The 20,524-nt window shown below is 35.2% G+C and overlaps 1 long non-coding RNA gene across 1 annotated transcript in view; it reads right to left on the reverse strand.

Annotated features, from left to right (window-relative positions):
• Positions 1-1,497: 1,497 nt before the first annotated feature.
• The window catches only part of LOC141541060 (uncharacterized), a 71,942-nt gene continuing 52,915 nt past the window's right edge, over positions 1,498-20,524 (reverse strand). Inside the window, exons 3-4 of the long non-coding RNA XR_012481639.1 lie at positions 3,124-3,200; positions 1,498-2,385 (exon numbers count right to left, since the gene is read on the reverse strand). This is a non-coding gene — a long non-coding RNA (uncharacterized LOC141541060). The remainder of the gene's footprint in view (positions 2,386-3,123; positions 3,201-20,524) is intronic.

The raw sequence follows: 20,524 nt of genomic DNA on the forward strand, positions 1-20,524 counted from the left end.
AAGTCACAATAAGATTACATATGTTTTAATCTGTAACCTAACTTTTTCCTATAGAGTCTGTATAGCTAGATTTGTTTCCTTAGGGGACATTTCCTTAGGAGATTATGACTATTTGATTTAGTTTATTCACCATCAATTAAATTAAAGGAATGGGATTATGTTTTTTTTTCTTTTTTACTTTTTGTGATGTTTGTGGTCATATGTGTTATTTCAATGTTTGGGAAATCTCCCTGTATTGTATAGTGCACATGCTTACTGGCAGAAGTCTAAGTCTCCTGACTTATAGCCCCTGGTTCTTAATTTTATCCCTCTGATTATGAGATGCTGCAGAAAAATCCCTCCTTTAAAAAGAATTCTATCAAGCTGTTCATAAGATGGGTAGTGAAAGAAATGTCTCCACTAATCAGCCTTATCAAACTTTAATTCAGCTATCTGTTTCTGTAATTTTGCTTCTACTAGTATAGAAATATTAAAGTTTCTTAAAGAAACTTTATAAATTATTAAAAGATTAAAATAGGAAAACTTTATTGCATTCTTTGAACATAGCCATGCATTTCTGAGAAACCAGACACATTGCTTAGATATCAGATCTGTTTAATGCTTAACTCAGGACATAGATTGTGCTAACCAGAAACCTTTCAGATCTGAAGACTGATGTAAGGAGTTTCTTTCCACTATACATGTGAAGCAAACCATGTATCTTCTCTGGAAACTGCTTCTATTCTTGCCAGTCAACTACTGTTTCCTTGTCCCTTTGTTTGGACCTTATGCAAGATGCAGTTTGCAAACACACAGAAGGAGTGGATTATTCCCTTTTAGGCTCTCCTCTTTGTTGCAGAAGTTGATAAATCCTTTCTAAATTATTTAAATTCTGCTCCGAGTTTTATTTTCTGCTACATTACCATAGATATGTTAAATTCAACAAATTCAAAACTCATCTGATTATCTTTCCATTAATCCTTTGCTCTATTCCATATATTAATGATGAGGACACCACAACCTTCCCAATCACTTAGGCTCCAGATGAGGTATCGTTCTTGAGTCTTCACCATGACACTTCCACCTCCTGTCTTCTGATACTTTCACCAATTAGGGTCTAAGTTATCATGACCTACAAATGCATATTAGGGTTGATATCCCTGCCTCAAGTCTCTTCCCAATCCAATGGATCCTTTACTCAGCTTTCAAAGTGATTGTCCTAAAGTTCTGACCTGACCATGTTAGCCCCCGACTAAAGAGACTCTAATGAGTCTAGGATCAAATGTAAGATCCTTTGGCTTCTAAAATAGCTCACAACCTGGCTCTTTCTATTTTTCTTTTTTGAAAACGTGAAATATATTCTTTATTAACCATAATGCAACAATATTGTATTTGAAACAAGGACCATAAACAAAAATTAAAGAAATGCATAGGCTCTTTTTACTTTTCTACTCTTACAAGTTATTCCCACTTACACTCTCAATGATCTAGAAAACATCTCTCTTGTGATTCCTTGAACATGATACTCTTTCTCTAGTCTCTGTACCTTTTCATTGGTTGTCTCATATCTCTGAAATGTTCTCCCTCCTTCTTCTCTCATCTCTGCCTTCTGGTTTCACTGACTTCTTTTATTTTTTTACTTAGCATTTTATTTTTTCTTCAATTACATATAAAAACTATTTAACATTCTTTTTAAAAAAATCTGAATTCCAAATTCTCTCCTTTCCTTCTTCTTCTTCTCCCTTCTTATTGAAAAAAACAAGCAATTCTTCAAAATATATTTACATATTAGTCATGTTGTGAAAGAAAAGATAGCAAAAAAAGAAAAAGACAAATTTTTAAAAGTATGCTTCCATCTGAAGTCAGATTCAACCCCTCTTTTTCTGGAGATGAACAGCATTTTTCATATGTTCTTTGGAAATGTTTTGGATCACTAGCTAAATCATTCACAGTTGATTATCATACAACATTGTTATTATAGTGTACAGTGTTCTCCTCATTCTTATTTTTTTTAATCCCTTCATGTAAGTCTTCCCAAGTTTTTCAAAGAGCATCCTGCTTGTCATTTCTCACAACACAATAGTATTCCATCACAATAACATACTATCATTTATTCAGTCATTCGCTAAATGAGGGGGATTCCTTCAATTTCCAATTCCTACCATTAAAAGAACTGCTATTACTGGCTTTTTTTTGAAACTCAACTCAAATCTCACTTTCTGCAAGTGGGCAGACTCTTCTTCACAACTACAGCGTTTCCTAGGGGTAAAAACAGGTACACCTGGAGAAACACTGCTGCTTCTTGTATCAATAGCTCTTGAATTTAGAAGGGACATCATTTCACTCTGTGTCTCTCAAAGAGTTTCCTTTATGTAGTCTTTTTTTTTTTTTTGCCAGAGACTCCTTCTGAAAACAAAAAGCCCAGATATACTTTATATACTCATCATTTCTCTAATTTGTTACCCTACCCAGCAGATCAAGGAACATCAGTATCTGATCAATCTCGAATGATAGCCACCAAGTTCCTTTAAAAGTAAACAGGTTCATGATACTCCAAATTCTGACTTTTATTTATAGCTTAATTGAAACATTGAAAGTAACAATATCCCAGAGTGAGAACTCCCTAAAGAGACCTCAGAGACTTATAGTACTGCTTTAGGCAAGGCTATGACATGAAGCAACTTAGGTTTGCTTTTGTACATCAGCATTCCTTTTTGGAACCCTACCAGTCTCTTCAGAGTTCTTTTCCCCAACATCTCTTGCCATAAGTTCATCAACATCAATAGTGTCACCAGTCACACTCATTATTGATGCCTGCTATTGCTGGCTTCATAGCTTCAGAAGATTATGGTGATTCACTACAGCTTCTTACCCATTTTCAATCCCCACTCCAGTCTTCTCTGTCACTTCAGTTCTGCTATTTTTCCTCAGCCTCTAGCAGCTGCAGCTCATTCTTCTTCCTATCTCCCCTTCTTCAGCTCTCAAACAAGTGGCCCATAAGGGGCAATTACTCTAGGGTTTTGGAGAGCTCTAAACTTATGAACCAGTACTGTTCTGGGATGCTGAAGGTTTCTTTTGCACACTGGCTTTCACAATCTCAGGTCTCAAATATGAGAGGGACAGAAAGGCCTTTCCCTTACTTACCTTACAAGTAGGCTTTTTTCTTCAATCCCCTGAATGTCTCTGAACTTATTACTATTACACATCTTTTCCATCAATATCTGGTGAGGGAATTAGAACAAAATGAGTAAACCATACTACTCCATATTGTGACTCAAGTTTTTAAAAACTTTTTGTTTTCAAAACATATGCATAGACCATTTTCAACAATGATCCTTGCAAAACCTTGTGTTTCAAATTTCTCCTCCTTTCCCCTCACTCCCTCCCCTAGATGGCAAGTAATCCAATATATCTAATTTCTATCTTGTGAAAAATAATTTATTCAGTTGTGGAAGTTTTGAGAAAATTTTATTTGTGTTGTTTGAACCTAGCTCTACCAGACTGGAAAGCTGGACCACCTGCCCCCTGCAGCTGGGGAAGAGATAAAATGTATAAATAATCTAGGTTTATTTCCAAAAACACCTAGAAAAATGGAAAGGGAAAGAGTGGATTCCTCTTGTTACTGACTACACACTAGGGAGAGAATTTTTTTTTGTAATTCCCACTGAATTTGCATGGACATTTTTCTGTGCAAAATCTTTTATGTCACCATAATCTATGAGCCACCAGCTGGGACAGTAAGATTGTGGTGGCTGCATCTCATTCCCTTAATTTATCTTGCTTGTTAGAACTACATTTGGTAAAGGGTTAATTTTAAACAGTGAACTTGTGATGAAAAGGCCTTTTCAGATACAGTTCAGGCTAATATGGCTAACTTTTCAAGATTCTTCCCCTCTGCCTGCTCACCTTACGGGCTTATATAAGAGTCCTAGGCATAATGATTTCACTGCCATGATGAAAAATATTTCTTGTAACGCTGAAGATTTGATTAATATTGCTGCAGCTCAAGGAACAGCTGTGTAGGCTTCAAACTGTGAGGATTAGGTTACAGAATGAGTTTGAATAACTTCACTCCTGCCTAACACTATTGCATTCCCACTCATATTTTAAAAGCAACACACTGGTTCCCACAGCTCTCTCTTGATTATACTCTTTCTTGGTCACCTTCAGCTTGTATTCAAAACATAGCCTCCTCACAGTTTCAATATAGATCAGAAAGGGAAGAGAGAATGATATTTGTAGTAAAAAAAACAAAAAATAAAAAAGATTATGAGGAACTACTTGTACTTTAGATTAGGTATTTAGTTTCCTAATTGGAAGAAAGGAGACTGTTGTTGGGAGATCATAAACAGCTCAAACTCTTACATATAACATATGTGTATATGCATACATATATGTGTGTATATATATGTGTGTGTATATATATATATATATATATGTATATTTATTTATTTATCTGTGTGTGTATATATGTATGTATGTGTGGGTATGTGGGTGTGTAAATATCAATTTAGCAATGATAGCCAAAAAGGAGGAAAATTGTTGGAGAACTTCAGGAAAAAACACATTATACATTGATGTACTTGTGAATTGATCAATGTTGTGATTGAACAATGTTGGAAAATAATTTGATATTATAACCCCCCTAAATCATTAACTCCCAAATTATTAAACTGCATGTCTTTGATCCAGTAATACTACAATGAGTCCTATAACCCCCCAAAAATATCAGAAATAAGAAAAGAACCTAGTGAGGAATGTTTGAAAGAGCTTTTCAGTTATAACAAAGAATTGGAAACTATAAAAGTGCCCATCAATTTAGGAATGGCTGGAAATACTCTGGCATATATAGAATATGATATTATTGTGCTATAAGAAATAACAATGAATAAAACAATGGTTTTAGAGAAATGTGATTTCAGAGTTGTGGGATTTTATGTAGAATCCTCTTTTTCTGTTCTGCTTTGAATATGGAAATGTTCATTTTATTTAGTGTTTGTTAAATCTAGAATATTTCTCAAAATGCTATTTATTCCTTTGATCTTTGATGATTTAGACAGTTCATGGGACCTAGATTGCTTGGTATTAGAACTTTTTAATCTTGAGTCTAGAGATCCCCAGCTATGGAAACATTTTGGAGATTTGTGAAATTAAATGGGGAAAAAAATCACATATTTGTTTTAATATGACTGATTTCCTTTCTAATAGCAATAATTAGAGAAAATTGGATAATAATTTAAATTATTGGAAAATTAGAGAAAAATGGATAAGAAGCCTGAAAAATTAGGTTGGATCTACAATATTAAGAGCTTTAAAGACCAAATGAAGGAATTTATAGTTGATCCTAGTGAAATACTTGGAAGCTATTAAGTTTATTGCATAGGAGAATGATATAGGTAAATCTGTGTTTTAGGAAAAATCACCTGTAATTAGTGGAAAATGTTTAGGAGAAAAGAAGGATGGAAGACAAAAAGATCAACTGGGAGGCTCTTATAATAATCTAAGTGAGAAGTGATGTGGGCCTTAACTAGCATACTGACCTATATGAGTAGAAAGAAGGGAATCCAATATATATATATACATGATACAAGACTAAGTTCCATCAGCAAGAGTTAATTCTCTGAAATATTTTTAAGGAATGTTAAGTTTTTTAATACAATAATTATTTCTTTTTAACATTTTAAAAAATTCGGAATCTCATATTATCTCTCTCCCTCTGGTGCCTCCCCCACCTTTGGAGATGGCAAATAATATGACACTAATTGTATTCGTGAATACAAAACATATTTCCATATTAAACATGTTGCAATAACTACAAGAAAAATAAAGTAAAAAATATTACTTCAATTGCACTAAGAATTTACAAATTCTCTCTTTGACCTACTTGGAAGTACATCCTGTAAGGGCACCAAAACTTTAAATTATTCAGATAATAGAGAAGCAGGTGCTATTATGAATGAAGTTCTGCACTTAGAGTTTGGAAGGGTTGAGATTAGGGTTCAAATTGAATTCAAATCCCACCTCAGCCACTTACTAGTTGTCATTTAAGTGTCTTGGGCTTCAGTTCCTTAATCTGTCCTATGAGATATTTGAGTTTGATTCTTCTCAATGTAACTTCCACTCTCATTCCATGATTTAATGATCTAATCTGATGCTATAGGGGAGGCAATTAATTGATCTATTAATATTATTAGTGGACAGTCTAGACATGAAATATCTAATGCTATATTTAAGATTTCAAGAAGTGCCAGTACATGAAGGACACCCAATAGAAGTCAAAGAATCTTCTAAAGCTATTGGCAATACTTCCACAACCACATGAAAGTGGATATGTAGACAGGTGTTGTGTGCCTTTCATCCCACCACCCTCAAAGCAGTGAACCCTGCACATGTCTTGCTGGAACTTCAAAGAACACTTCAAGAAGAAGAAGACAAAGAAGGAGGAGGAAGAAGAGGAGAAGGAGGAGGAGGAGGAGCAGGAGGAGGAGGAGGAGGAGGAGGAGGAGGAGGAGGAGGAGGAGGAGGAGGAGAAGGAGTTGGAGAGAAGGGGATGGGCCTTGTCTAACTAGATTGTTTGCTTCTCTTATTACATACTTCCCACTTTCCTCAATTTTTTCCACCAAGTTTTAAACAATGATTCTTTGGACCCATTCATCTCTCAGCATCTGAACTCTCTGACCTATGCTCATAATCATATTCATAATGAAAGCTAATATTGACGCAGTGTCTATTGTGTACCAGGCACTATCCTGAGAAGCAATTCACAACTATTAAAGTCATTAGATCCTTTTAACAATCCTGGGAGGTAGATGTTACTATTATCCCTATTTTACAGATATTTATATGAGAGAGAGGATAAACAATATGCTCAAAATCACATGGTTAAGAAGAGTCTAAGCCTGGATTAAACTCAGGCTTTTTCTACCTCAGGTCCCATGTTCTAACCACTATCCCTATATGAATTAAAAATTACCACATTTTGAAGATTACTCATCCACTTTTCCCTTAGCTCATACTTAAGATCAATATAGGGCATAGAAACTATGTGCACAGTAACACATAAAGCTATGTATTTGGAAGCAAGTGAAATGCAAAATTAGTAATTACAATACCATTAATAATATATCATTAAATCTAATTATTTAAAGCAGGAAGTACATTGACTACTTCTAGTGTATTATTGGCCAGCCACCATTCTGCTGACTTTGGGCAGAAGTGTCAATCTGCAGAATAAGAATTAAATCTGAATAAGCCTAAGGAACTCAAGAAGGGTTTTCTGTGTGGTTTGGGTCTTCTGGAGGCAATTTTCATTCAAAAAAGCATTTTCTAGTGTAATAAATATTCTATGTCACCTCTTCCTCTCATAGCCATCAAACTCTTCACTTGGGAGAGTATCATTTTGCCATGAAGGGCAAATCTGAGATGATGAAGCTATATTCATTTCTGGTTCAGGCTGCATTTCTGACACAGTGATTGTTCTGAGATTCTTTTCTCTTATCTTAAGTCCATGTTTGAGAAGTTCATTACCTGAACATATCTGGCTGATAGTACAGATTTAAAATGTCAAAAAAATTATTATTTTCTTCCTAAGATCTGCTCCTCATTCTAATTTCTCTATTTCCATTAATGGAATCTTCATACAACCTGGTTCAAAAAACCTAGAGTAGTTTTTCCCTCTCCATCAACCTCCATATTCAATAGTTGCTAAGCCCTATTAATTCCATTTCAGCAATATCTCTGACATTTGTTTCTAGTGTAGACTCTCCTGATCTCTTATCAAGGTTATTGTGATGCTTCTTAGTTAGACATTCTGATTCCAATCTGTCCTTTCAATGTCATCCTCACTCCCCCCAAAGTAGCCTTCCTGATGCAGAGATCTGTATCCATTACATTATTCTCCTACTAAAGACTTGCAGTTCCCTACAGTCTGCTGAATTAAAAACCAAATAGGTTTTCTTGATCTTCAGGGCTCAACTTTCTAGTCTTTAGATTTTTCCTATATTACATGCTAGCCAGAGTCACTCCTCAATTTCAATCTCTCCTTCCCCACATCTACACTATTTCCTATTCTATATTCATAAACCTCTTCCACAACTTTACCTATGGAAATGCTCTCCTTCTTTAAAATGGAGCTCAGATGCCACTTCAGGAAATTTTCTCTGATTAGAACAAGCTAGAGCCAATCCTCTTCAAATCTCATATGTCTCTGTTTAAACTTTCTTGTGTATTTGATATATTTTAACTTATAGCATAATTAGTCATATATACATATATATGCATACATATATATACTTCTTCCCCTTCTATGATTGAGAGCTCATTAAGATTGTGTTATGAGTTCTTTCAAACCTTTCTAAACCCATTTGCTTTGCACCTAGTAGACTATGAACAAGTGTAATTAAATTGAATTGAATTATTTCTGACTGTAAAGCTTTTTTTAATTCTAAATTACCAGATGGCTGAACCTGTATCTAGAAATGTCTGCCTCTTAAACTTTTTTTTTCTAAATCCTCCACTCCTCCTAGTACTTTTTGGAGTAATTAATCTATTAATTATCTGTTATATTCAAGGCTGCCTTTACTCACAATAAATGACTTTGGGAATGGAAAGTCTTCCATCTAAAGTTCTATTTCATTAGTACCAAATTAAGATATGAAAAATCTGCAATTAAATATTAAGTTAACTATTGCCTTCTTTTTAATAGTCATCTTTTAAAGTTCATATTCCTGCCTCCCATCCCATTCTCTCCTCTAGGAGGTAATAGGTTTAGTCCCAAGCACTTTAAAATTCTGTGAGAAAGAGAAAGGAGGCAAAGAGTTCCAGTTTTAAAGCCACGAGAGGATGAATGGAAGTGCCACATAAATATTGAAATCAGAAAGAGAAACAGATAGAGTTTGATTTTGGAGGTATTAATGGAGCATTGGGGTGTAGCTGTCCTGTAGGAAGTGGGAGACTAAAGTTCAGAAAAAGATATAAATTTAAGAAACACAGGCACGAAGGTGAAATTCTGACAGTACTAGCAGAAATTGTGTGAGTGAAAAAAGCTGTTAAAGTATTCTCTTCAATTTCTCTTTCTCCATTTGATCTTTCCATGTTATCTATAAACATGGCCAGTCTATTTTCTCTTTTAAAAAAATCTATACTTTCTAGCTAATGATCTATATTTCATCTCCCTTAACTGATAAATTCCAGTATAAAATCATCTGTACTCCTTGCTTCCATTTCTCAACTCCCATTCACTTCTCAGTCCCTTGCAATCTAGTTTCTATCCACAACATTCAACTGAAACTGCTCTCTCTAAGGTTATCGATACTCTCTACCTTGAAATCCTCAGTTTCCATTCTTCTTGACTTCTGTAATTTTTTTAACCCTGTTGAGTATGTCCTTAAAGACATTCTCCTTCTTCCTTGGCTTTTCATGGCCCTGCTTGTTAACAAGTATTTATTAAGCATTCACTATGTGCCAGACACAGTGTTAAACTGTGAGGATACAAAGAAAGCCCTTGATCTAAAGGAGCCCACATTCTAATAGGAGAGAATATGCAACAACTATGTTACACACAAGATATAGGAAAAGGTAAGTTGGAAGAAATCCCAGAGGAAAGGCAGGGAGTGGGGAGGACTGGAAAAGGCTTCTTGTAGAAAATAGGCTTTGATTCCCAGATCAGAAGTTGTTTGTTTTGTTTTGTTTTCCTGAAGGAAACTTGGGAAACCAAAGGACAGAGATGAAGATGAATAGAATTCCCAGATTTCTGGGACAGTCAGTAAAGAGGCAGCAAGTTGGAAGATAACGTATCATGCATGAGCAACAGCAAAAAGGCCAATGTCACTAGACTATCATTGATTTCTCCCGGTCCCCTTCCTACCTGTCTGATTAATCCTGCTCATTTTCCTTTGCTAAATCATCATCCATCTCCTGTCCCCTTTGTGTGAAGTATCCCTAGGGCATGTAGCCCTCTACTGTTCTTTCTTTATACCCTCTTTTAATGATCCTATCAGCTCCCATGAGTTTAATTATCTTTATACAAATGAGTCCCAGATCCACATATCCATTCTGCTTTCTATTCTGTGCTCTACTCCTGCATCATCAACTGCCCACTGGCCTTTTTTTTTTTTTTTTTTTTTTTTTTCCTTTTCTTTTTTTGGTGAGGCAATTGGGATTTAATACCTTGGCTAAGTTTGAACAGCTAGTACGTGTTAAGTGTCTGAAGCAAGATTTGAACTCAGGTCTCCCTGATCTCAAAGTTGGTACTTTATCTACTGCCCCATCTAGATGCTCCTATTCTTTCTCTTCAAAAGCCATATACATATATAAATAAATAAATATATATATATATATATATATATATATATATATATATATATATATATATATGTATATATATATATATATATGCTATAATTATTGTTCCTATAGCTGGTTATAGAATATTGAGTCGTGTGTCTTAAGGCCAAAGAAAGAGTTAAAAAAATGAATCCAAGACAGATCAAAAGAACAGGGTTTGAAGAAAAAAATTAGCCAGTGTGTTTTACTTAATTGTGAGCACTCTGCTCCATTTTAAGTGAGCCTGCTTTTAAGTCAGGGTGGGTAAGCCTGGTCTCCACCACATAGCCTTTGTTCTTCCAGATGGGCAGCAGCTGTAGACAGCTTCAGTTATTCATTGCCCTTCCTACTTAGGAGGTAGGCTATGCCAATGGACTATATCCATAACCCAACAAGTCTTCCCTCATTTACAGTCTGTCTCTGTGAAGCTATCCTTCAACTACTCTAATTATTCTTTCTCCTCCCCATATCTTATGCAGGAGTAGAGGTACAGTAAAGGCCTGTATGTTGTCTGAGGATCACCTTAATAAAAATCTGATAAGTTTACTTCTAAGCCATAGGATGTCGAATAATTTGGCCACAGCTAATCTCCAAGCAAAAAATTAATTTATTGTTTTCCTCTCAAAGTTTAAGTTTTGAAAGTGTTTTGATTTGTGTCAGTGGAAGAGGGAAACAGACTAATAATATTTTAGGGCTTTAAGGTACTACTATATGTATACATAGAACTGATCAAATCCTTCTTCTATTCAACCCCTTAAAATAGTGCTTCATTATTGTCAAGTCATTTCAATGGTACCTGACTTGTCATGATGTAATTTTGGGTCTTCTTGGCAAAGGATGGTGGTTTGCCATCTCCTTCTCTCATTCTTTTTACAGATGAGGAAACTGAGGCAAACTGTGTTAAACGATTTGGAGGGGGTCACACAGCTGGCAAGTATCTAAGGCTCAGGTCCTTCTAAACCCAGGATCTACATTGTAACTACTGCGCCACCTAGTTGCCCAAAGAGCTCCTCATTGCCTATTCAATAAATAGAATCACAAAATCTGATTGTTGGAAGGGATTTTAGTTTGATATCCTTAAGGCTCCTCATCTTCCTTGCTCTCCTTTGAATACTCTAAAATTAATCAATCTTGCTTAAGCCACGCAGCCCAGAACAGAGGACTATATTTCAAATTTGGTCTAATACAGGCACAGTACAATGGGACTTTCCTATTTCTATTCCTAGAAGAAGACCAAACTCTGCTGTGGTAGCATTGAAGACCATCCACATTCTGGCTACATTCTACCATTCTAGTCTTATCTCATTGCTCCTCTCTCCAATTGCATTACATGCAGGACAAACAGGAAGACTTTCCATCTCCCTTGTTTGTCCCATACTGCTCCTTCCCTGGGCATTTGTTCATACTGTTCTACGCCTGGAACGTTCTCTCCCCACCTCTACATTGTTGAAATTCTACCCATCCTTATGTCACTGTTTTCATGACATCTCCACTGATTCTTTCTGTAAGTGATAATCCTCCCTCCTCCCCAATCCAAACCTTGAAAAGCATTCAGTCTGTTCCTCTCCTTTTTACTTCTCATGTTATCGTTTGTATTATAATGATTTGAGCACCAAGAGGGCAAACATAGTGCCTAAATCTTCAACATTATACTTTGGCGTTAACCATGATCATTTCTTCTAAAAAGATCAAAGCATTTCATAGATGGGAATTTTGGCCACCTTCCTCCCATTCTGAATGACAGAAATAACAAAGATCTACTTCCCCAGTCAATGGGAAAAGAATAAGAGAATGGAAATAGTCATAATTATTTCCAACTGCTAATATGCATAGATACATAAACCCATATGAAACACAAACACCCCACCCCCACTCACACTTCAGAGCACAGAAGAAAGTCTAAATTTGTATTTATTCTCCTGAGCATTAAAAAAATGTTCAGCTGGGGTTGCAGAAATATTCCCCCCAGCTTCATCAAATCATGGCCCTTTGTTTTGTTGCTTAGCCAAGGGTATTTTAATGTGACAATATAAACAGGTGTAACCACTCAGGTGCAATGTAACCAAGGGCAGCAGTTTGGTTCCTGTCAACAGTTTGGACCCCTGGGCATATGACTGTCAATCAACTGTCCCCAACCCCCCCCCTCCAGCCATGCTTTGTCATGGTTATATACAGATTCTGCTATATAGGGCAATGATTCACTAAACTTTTATGCTTGTTCCCCACCTACCTGGCATGTTACTTTTCCTTCCATTCCTATTATTTCATTTGTTCACTTCAAATCAAAATTTTAAACTCACATTTTGACTTGATTGGTATTTGAGTGGCAAAAGCAGAAACAAATGCTGGACCATAAACTCTCTTTGGAAGATGATACCATGAAATACTGACTAGCAGAATGATCTTAGAGTCAATAAAACTGGAGATCAAGTCCTTCCTGCCTCTGACACATATGTCCTCTTTCATCCTGTGCAAATTACAATCTCTTAAGTGTTCTCAACAATTCCTTAAGACTACAAGTTATAAAGAAAATGTGGACTTATACTGGTCAAGGAAGCTTTGCCATTTTGGGAAATCACAGGCCCATTTCCTACCCTCAATAAAATTGATATGTTTCATTCTTGTCTAGATTCACCTCCTCTCAAAATAGAGACTTATTTCAGGTTGGAATCTGTCTCTCCTTTTTTTAGGTTTCTAGCCACAAAGGTGTGGCCAAGCTGGAAGTCCAATGTCTTATTATAAACCTTCACATCTTCATGATGAAACAGGGTGACTGTAGGTTGTTAACTGACAATTAGTTTAGTTTGGTTGTAGAGTTTTCAGCGATTCTCAAGACTGAAGCTTCATGGAAGGGGGCAGAGTCAAGATGGCAGAGAAAAAACAGATACTCCTTTGAATTTCCCCCAAAATCCCTCTGAATACCTTAAAAATACCTTTAAAACAATTCCTGAAGCAGCAGAACCCACAAAAGGAAGGGATGAAATAATTTTCTAGCCAAAGATAATTTGCAAGGTTTGCAGGAAAGATATATCATACCTGGATGAGAGTGGAATACAATTCAGCACAAATTGGACAAAAGCAAACCAGAAGCAGGCCTTGGGAGCCACAAAATCAGCAGCAACAGCAACTGTTTGGGATCTCTCAATCAATAGACAGTTAAGGGAGTCAGAAGGAGATTTCAAAGGTCTCTTTGCTAGCCCTGAGGTAGGACTCTGTTGCTTTGCAAATACTCAGATTCAGACCTAGGTGGCAGTCCAGGGTGAGCATTAGCACAACAGAGCTTGTGACCACAAAGGACTTGGAATTCTCTTCACAGTTCCAAGACAGAAAAGAGTGCCTGTGATCCCTCACAAGGCAGAGCACAAGTCAGAAGAGCAGTACTACCACCTTGGAAAAATTGAAAACTTTCAGGTCCCTAGAAGTATCTTTAAAAACAGCTGCACAAAACCCCTGAAGCTTGGCAAAGTGCACCCTTCTTAGCAAAGCCCATATTAGCAAAGAGTTCAAAGTCAAGAAATAGGCAGGGTAAATGAACAAACAACAGGAAAAATATTCTGGTTATACAAAGTTACTTGGGTGACAAGGAAGATTAAAATACAAAACTTAGAAGAAGATATCAAAGTCAAAGGCTTTAAGAAAAATATGAATTGGCCTTAGAGCATGGAAGAGCTAAAAAAAAAATTTTGAAAGTCAACTGTTTGGTAAAAGAGACAACAACAACAACAACAACAAAAACACTGAAGAAAATAACCTTAAAAAGATTAACTGGTCAAAATGGTAAAAGAGTTATAAAAAGCCAAGGAGAAAAATACCTTGAAAATCAGGATTGGTGAAAAGGAAAAAGAGGCACAAAAATTCACTGAATAAAAAAACTCTTTAAAAAGTAGAATTCACCAAATGGAAAAGGAGGTACAAATGCTCACTAAAGAAAATATTTCCTTAAAAATTAGAATTGAACAAATGGAAACTAATGACTTTATGAGAAATTAAGATACAATAAAACAAAACCAAAAGAATGAAAAAATAGTAGACAATATAGAATATCTCACTGGCAAAACAATTGACCTGGAAAATAGAGCAAAAAAAAGATACTTTAAAAATTATTAGACTACCTGAATGCCATGATTCTTTTTTTAAAGGTATGGACATCATCTTTCAAGAAATTATCAAGGATGGGGGGCAAGCAGCTAGGTGATACAATGAATAGCCCTGGAGTCAGGAGGACCTGAGTTCAAATCTAGCCTTAGTCATTTGACACTTACTAGCTGTGTGACCCTGGGCAAATTAATTACCTGATTGTCTCAAAAAAACAAAGAAGAAAAAATTATCAAGGGAAACTGCCTTGATATCCTAGAACCAGAGAGCAAATTAGTCATTAAAAGAATCCATCAATCACCTAAAGAGATGCCAAAATGAAAACTTTAAGCAATATGATAGCCAAGTTCCAGAGTTCCCAGGTCCAGGAGAAAATATTGCAGATAGCCAGAAATAATTTGAATATCATGAAGTCACAGTCAATATAACACAAAACTTAGCCGCTTCTACAATGAGGGATCAGAAAGCTTGTAATATAATACTCCAGAAGACAAAGAAGCTAGAATTATAATCAAGAATCAGCTACCCAGATAAACTGAGTATAATTCTTCAGAGGGGAAAATGATATTCAATAAAAAAGAGTACTTTCAAGCATTCATGAAGAAAAGATCAGAGTTGAATAGAAAATTTGACTTTCAAATACAAGGCTCTAGAAAAGCATAAAAAGGCATATTAGAAAAGGAAATCATAATAGACTTAATAAGATTAAGCTGTTTACATTCCTACATGGAAAACAGATTAGAAAAGATGTGGGGTGACAAAAGGATAGACAGATTGAGGGATGGAAAAATCAAAAACAAAAGGAAAGAAAATCGAATAAATGGAGAAATAGGATGGAGAGAAATACATCTAGCTACACTAACTGAAAAATAAAATTGAAGCAAATTTCTCTGATAAAGGCTTCATTTCTCAAACATCTAGAGCCCTGAGTAAAATTTATAAAATTAGGGCTACTCTCCAATTAATAAATTATTTTAAAAATATGAATAGTCTTCAAATAAAGTAACCAAAGATATCTATAGCCATATTTTAAAAAAAGAAAAACTGTGACTCAGTATTGATAGTAGATTGATTTAATAGGACAGAAAAGGAAAAAGACGAAAGTTGAAGGGAATATGGGGAAAATGAGACATTGATGCATTGTTGGTGGAATTGTGAACTGATTCTGCAGAGCAACTTGGAACTATGCCCAAAGGGTTATAAAACCAAGCATATCCTTTGACCTAGTAATACCATTATTAGGTCAAGTATCCCAAAAGAGATGAAAAAAAAGAAAAGATCGAATACAAAAAAATATTCATAGCAGCTCTTTTCTGGTAGCAAAAACTGGAACTTGATGGAGATACCCATCAATTGGGGAAAGACTGACAAATTGTGACATATGATTATGATGGAACACTCTTGTATTATAAGAAGTGATGAGCAGGATGTTCTCAGAAAAACCTGAAAAGATTTACATGAACTGATACAAAGTGAAATGTTCTGGGTACAAAATAACAGGAACACTATAAAATGATCAGCTAGAAATGACCTAGCTATCCTCAGCATACAATGATCCAAGACAACTCTGAAGGAGTTATGATGAAAAATACTAAAAAAAAAAACTAAGGTCAACTAGGGAATATCTCTTATTTTTACAAATTTGACTCAAGTCTATATGTTTGAGAAACTTGTTTCAACTTTTTCTCATAGTTATTGTTGCTCACTGTATTTCCTTCCATTTTATCCTCTCATTTATTCTATTCTCTTTCTCCTTTAACCAAGTCTCCTTTTTTTTTTTCCTGAGGCAATTAGACTTAAGTGACTTGCCTAGGGTCTTACAGTTAGGACGTGTTAAGTGTCTGTGGCCACATTTGAATTCAGGTTTTCCTGACTTCAGGGCTGATGCTCTATCCACTGTACCACCTAGCTGCCCTTACCATGTCTCTTCTCAAATATCATCCTCTCACTTTTCTCTATACCTCCAACTCTCTTCTCTATATTAAGTGTGTATGTTATTCTTCTTTGAGCCAATTCTGATGAAAGTAAGCCTCACTCACTTTCTTTGACCTCCCCTATCTTCCCTATTACAAAAGCTTTTTCTTTTCTCTTTTATGTGAGAAAATTTACCCCATTCCACCTCTCCCTTTCCCTTTCTCCTAGTATATTCTTTTCTTACCCCTTAATTTTATCTTTTAGGTATCATCTTTTCATAGTCAACTCACATCTGTACCCTCTCTCTATATAGATTTCTTTTAACTGCCCTAGTAATGAGATAGTCCTTAGAAGTTATAGATATCATCTTTCCATATAGGAATATAAACAGCTTAATCTTATTAAGTCCATCATTATTTCCCTTTCCTGTATACCATTTTATGCTTTGTTTGAGTCTTGTATTTAAAAGTCAAATTTTCAATTCAGCTCTGGTCTTTTCATCATAAATGCTTGAAAGTCCTCTATTTTACTGAATATCTATTTTTCCCCTGAAGGATTATACTCAGTTTTTCTGGGTAGATAATTCTTGGTTGTAATTCTAGCTTCTTGATTTCCAGAATATCATATTCCAAGCCTTCCAATCTTTTAACATAGAAGCTTCTAAATCTTGTGTTATCCTTATTGTGGCTCCCCAATATTTGAGGAGTATTTGTTTCTTTCTGGCTGCTTGAAATATTTTCTCCTTGACTTGGGAACTCTGGAATTTAGTTATAATATTTCTTGAAGTTTTCATTTTGAGATCTCTTTTAGGAAATGATTAGTGGATTTTTTCCATGACTATTTTACCATCTGGTTCTAGGTTATCAGAGAAGTTTTCATTGATAATTTCTGAAAGAAGATGCCTGCTGTGTTCTTTTTCCTGAAAATGGTTTCTGGTAGTTCAATAAGTTTTAAATTATGCTTTCTGGATCTATTTTTCAGGTCATTTGTTTTCCAATGAGATATTCCATATTGTCTTCTATTTTTCATTTTTGGGGTTTTGTTTTGTTTCTTGATTTCTCACAAAGTCATTAGCTTCCATTTGTTCAATTCTAATTTTTAAGGAAATATTTTCTTTGGTAAGATTTTTAACCTTCTTTTCCATTTCATCAATTTTACTTTTTAAGGATCTTATTTATTTAGTGAATGTTTGCCTCTTTTTCCATTTGGCCAATTCCAATTTTCAAGGTATTCTTCTCATTAGCTCTTTATACTTCTTTGCCCATTTTGCCCATTTTTTTTAAGATGTTATTTTCTCAAGTTTTTTTTTGATGCCTCCTTTATCAAGCTATTGACTTTTAAATTTTATTTTCTTGCATTACTCTAATGTATTTTCCCAATTTTTCCTCTACCTACCTCTCTTACTTGATTTTCAAAATCATTTTTGAGCTCTTCCATTCAAATTTTTCTTGGAGTCTTTAGATATAGAATCTTTGACATTGTTATCTTCTTTTAAATATGTATTTTAATTTTCCTTGTCACTCTAGTAACTTTATACGGTCAGAAAATTTTTCTGTAGTTTGCTCATTTTCCCAACCTATTTGTTGACTGTGAATTCTTTGCTAATATGGGGGGCTCTGCTAAGAAGGGTTCATTGTCCTCACAAAACAGGGGTTTGTTTAGCTGTTTTTTTAAATTAAAGCTTTTTATTTACAAAGCATATGCATGAGTAATTTTTTAACATTGACCTTCTATTATTATTAACAAAGCCTTCTATTCCAAATTATCCCCTCCTTCCCCCCACCCTTTCCCCTAGATGGCAGGTAGTCTAATACATGCTAAATATGTTAAAATATATGTTAAATCCAATATATGTATATATAATTATACAGTTATCTTGCTGCACAAGAAAAATTGGATCTAGAAAGGAAAAAAAACCTGAGAAGGAAGACAAAAATGCAAGCAAACAACAGAAAGAGTGAGAATGCTATGTTGTGGTCCACACTCAGCTCCCATGGTCCTCTCTTTGGGTGTGTGTAGCTGTTTTCAAGAGACTCCTTGAGACCTCTAAGTTTTAGATTTTTCCAAGATAGTATGATCAAAGCAGAATATGCTTACTGCTTTCCTGGTCAGTCCTGTGTTCTATGAGGGAGCACTAGCATTCTTTTCTGCCCTGGAACCATGAAGAAGATCTCCAGTCCACTGTAGACACAAGCTCTACTATGCTAGAACTCTTTCTCAGCTGAGCATAACCCAGATCTGATTTGGGCAAAGCAGCAGAATCCTGTCTCAGTCTCAGGAAAGAGAGCTCTGCAATCTCCTTTTGAACAGTTGTTCAACTCCCTTAACCATATATGGGGGGGGGGAGCTAGATGGTGCAGTGGATAGAGTACCAGCCCTGAAGTCAGGAGGATCTGAGTTCAAATCTCGTCTCAAGACACTTAACACTTCCTAGATGTGTGATCCTAGGCAAGTCACTTAACACCAATTGCCTCAGCAAAAACAAAACAAAACAAAAAATATGGACTGAGAGCTCCCAAAGCAACTTCTGCTGCTACTGATTCAGAGGCTCTCAGAGACTGCTTCTGGTTTTCTGAGGTGCAAACTGAACTATTATGACTTGCACTGGACTTTGTTCTACTTTCACTCAGATATGGCAGACTTTTCATGAAAACCTAAGTTGTCTGTGGTTGGAAAATTATTACACACCACCCTTTTGTGGGTTCTGCTGTACCAAGAATTATTTTATGGCATTATTTAAAGATGTTTACAGCATTCTTGGAAAGAATTCAGGTGAGTCATTGCCTTTTCTCTGCCATCTTGGCTCTGCATTCAACATTGACTTTTTATAGTAATTTTTCCTAGTTACATGTCAAAACAATTTTTAGCATTCATTTTGTACAAGATTTTGAGTTCCAAATTTTTCTACCTCCATCCCACCTTCCCCTCTCCTTTTACTGATATGGTAGGCAATTTGACATAGATTATACATGTGCTATCATGTAGAATATATAGAATATATTTCCATATTAGTCACAGTTGTGAGAGAAGAAACAATAGTATTGCACAATAGTATTCCATTACACTCATATTCCATGGCTTATTTAGCCATTCCCATAATAATAGGCATCCTTCTGATTTCTAATATTTTGCCATCATATAAAGGACTACTATAAATATTTTTCTCACATAGGTCATTTCCTCTTTTTTTAATGATCTCTTTGGAAATAGACCTAGTAGTAGTATTGCTGGCTCACGGTTGGATTGTTCTTTGGACATAGTTTCAAATTGCTCTTCAGTGTGGTTAGATTAGTTCACAACTTCACTAATAATTCTTTAGTGTCCTGATTTTCTCACATCCCACATTCTTTTTCTATCATGTTGACCTATCTAATAGGTATAAGATAGTTATTTTAACTTGAATTTCTCTAATTAAAAGTGATTTACAATACTACTTCATATGGTTATATCATCTAAAAAGTGCTTGTTCATATGTTTGACCAATTATCAAATGGGGAATTGACTTATATTTTTATTAATTTAACTCAGTTCTTCATATATATAAGAAATGAGGCCTTTATTAGAGACACTTGCTATCAAGATTGTTTCTCAGCTTTCTTCTTTACTTCTAATCTTGAGTGTATTGATTTTGTTTGTGCAAAAGCTTTTCAATGTAATATAATCAAAATTATTTATTTTACACTTCATAATATTCTCTGTCTCTTGTTTGTCATGAACCTGTAACTCAGTTAACTTCTCCTTTAAGAATTTGAATGCTATACCACTTGGTGCATATATATATAGTGTTGATATTACTTCATTGTTTATGGCATCTGTTAGCAAGATGTAACTTCTTTCCTTATCTCTTTTAATAAGGTCTATTTTTGGTTTTGCTTTGTCTGAGATCAGGATTGCTACCCCTGCTTTATTTTTACTTCACCTGAAGCATAATAAATTCTGGTCCAGTCCATTACTCTTACTCTGTGTGTTTCTCTCTTCTTTGAGTGTTTCTTGTAAACAATATACTGTAGAATTCTGACTTTTGATCCACTCTGCTATATGCTTCTGTTTTATGGGAGAATTCATACCATTCACATTTATAGTTATGATTACTAACTACTAATAAATGTATTTCCTTCCATCCTGTTTTCTCTCTGTTTGTCCTCTCTCTCCTTTCTGCCTTTCTCTTCTCACCAGAATTTTGCACCTGCCTGCTACCTTCCCTGGCCTGCCC

Source organism: Sminthopsis crassicaudata, chromosome 4 (genome assembly GCF_048593235.1).
Source record: "Sminthopsis crassicaudata isolate SCR6 chromosome 4, ASM4859323v1, whole genome shotgun sequence".
Lineage (NCBI taxonomy): Eukaryota > Metazoa > Chordata > Mammalia > Dasyuromorphia > Dasyuridae > Sminthopsis > Sminthopsis crassicaudata.